Here is a 2,524-nt window from a genome sequence, read left to right as displayed (position 1 = left end):
GGGCGCAGCCCAGGCACGGCACGCGGCCCGCCCAGGCACGCCGGCCCGCTTGGCGCTAGCTGGCCCGCCTGGCCTGGCGCTCGCAGTCGCCGCTCGCTACGGGCTGCGCGCTGGCACGCTGCATCGCTGCAGTCGCCTGGCACGCTGCATCGCTGCAATTTTCCCTCGCTGCCACACAGTTACACACTGCACGCTGCACTATACTACCAAATACTAGTCTAAGCGAGATGCGAAAAAATGTCGAAAAAATACCCAAAAAAATATAGAAAATTGCAAAAAAAATGTAGAGTATTATGTGGGATAAATCTAAAGTTTTATTAACGCTTGCCTCATTAAAACCTTCCATCCCAAAGAAGTAAAAGAGTACAAGCTATGCTCTAGAAGTACTAAAAGATTAAAAGAAGTAGAAATAAAAAGATTACAAGACTAGAATTGAACTAAAAAAATTACAAGACTGGAACTAAACTAATTTGGATCGTTCATCCTTGCCCGGCAGCCGCGGCCAGCTCGTCTCTCTTGATGTGTACTGCTCTGTGCCTAGTAAGGATGTTTACTGGACCGTGGCAGGCAATGCGCATCAACTTACCACATCTTTTGCACCGTGCTTTTAGCTCAGATTTTCTACCGTCCGTAACTACTTCAGCATCGTAGTAGTCCCAGATTTTGGAGCCTCTCCCATCCATGTTTGTATTGTGTGTGTAAAATGAGATGCAGTTTGAGACTTTTGAGTGTGAGAAATGAGAACTTGAGAAGGGTCGGCATCCCTTTTTATAGAAAGAAGATGTCACGTTAGGCACGCTAGGCATGTTAGGCACGTTAGACGGTTAGAGTATTATGTGGGATAAATCTAGAGTTTTATTAGCGCCGGCCTCATTAAAACCTTCCATCCCAAAGAAGTAAAAGAGTACAAGCCATGCTCTAGAAATACTAAAAGATTAAAAGATAGAGAAAGAAAAAATAATACAAATACTACAACGGACTAGTGGGATCCTTTCAACCTTGCCCCGCAGCCGCAGCTATAGCCGCCGCCTCGGCTGCTTTGACGTGCGTCGTCTTGTGCCTCATCAGGTGGCCGGTTCCAGCATACCTGCCATCATCTAGGTGCACACTCAACTTCTTACCGCATTCTTTGCACTTTGCAAAAAGCTTGGTCAGACCTTCGTCATTTGTAACGGATTCTTCATCATAGTACCTCCAGATGGGACTAGGTTGTCTCCGAACAATGTTTTGAAGAGGAGCAGCCATGTTTGTGTATGGAAAATGAGATGGAGTTTGAGTGTGAGAGATGAGAAAGTGGGCATCCCTTTTTATAGGAAAAAATGTAACGTTAGGCACGTTAGGCACGTTAGGCACGGCAGCAATAATGCATCCCTGGGAAAAAGTTAAGGCAGTGTAATAATGTATCATTTGGGATAAATGTTGAGCTTTATTAGTGGCTGCCTCATTAAAACCTTCCATCCCTGGGAAGTAAAAGAGTACAAAGCCATGCTCTAGAATTACAAAAGGGAAAGAAAATTACAAAATGATAAGAAAATGACTACACTACAAGTCTTCGACTAATCTTCCGGGTCTTCTTCAAAGTTCATTTCTTCAAACATGGCAAGTAGTTCTGTGTTTTCTGCAGTGTGTTGCGCTCTCCTTCTTGATAACTCCCCATCTTTGACGGACATCAGTGTTCTCACCATATCTGGGGCGAGACTAGTTCTTCTCTCCTCAATTATTCTTCCAGCAAGGCTGAAAGCTGACTCCGATGACACCGTAGAAACAGGCACCGATAACACATCACGTGCTAATATGGAGAGCACAGGAAATGTAAGCTTGTGTTCTTGCCACCACTGTAGTAAGTTGAAGTCTTCCTCACTATCTAAATCGTACATGACTTTGTCACTGTTGAGGTACTTCGCTAACTCCCCGCCACCTTGAAGCACAGATGTTGACGTGGAAGAGCTTCCGGCGGTTGAGGAGGATGAAGAACCAAAGATCTTGCTCCATGCTCCTCTCTTTTTACCTGCAGTAGGTGCTGGTGGAGGTCGTTGCATTCGAACTCCGGCATATTTTTCCTCATACTTAGCAAAAACTTCAAAAAGCTTCTCACGAGCCTTATTGAAGTCGTCAGTATAATCTAAACTTAGGGATGCAGATAGTACATTGAGTGCACTACGATACCCTTCAAGTTTAGCTCTAGGATCTAAGATAAATGCAAATGCATACAACAGTGGAATTTGCTGCCAATATTTTAAATACTTGGTTTTCATGTCAGCAACAATATTAAGTAACAATGCATCCCCTTCATATGCTTTTAGATGACTAGCAATGTCTAATAGGGTATGCACCATCAAAGGAGATGTCGGGTAATAAACCCCAGACAAAGTAACTGTTGCATCATAGAACAACTCAAGAAATGCAGTCAATGCTGTAATAACGTGCCAAGTTTCTTCGCTAATTAGAGGTTCAACCCCATAATTTGCATTAATAAAGCCATTCAACTGAACTCTGTCTCGGATAACTGCCTTAAGCATCAAAT

Source organism: Triticum dicoccoides, chromosome 7B (assembly GCF_002162155.2).
Source record: "Triticum dicoccoides isolate Atlit2015 ecotype Zavitan chromosome 7B, WEW_v2.0, whole genome shotgun sequence".
In the NCBI taxonomy this organism is placed as follows: Eukaryota; Viridiplantae; Streptophyta; class Magnoliopsida; order Poales; family Poaceae; genus Triticum; species Triticum dicoccoides.
The sequence above is the reverse complement of the archived record's forward strand: the minus strand, read 5'-3'. Positions refer to the sequence as shown.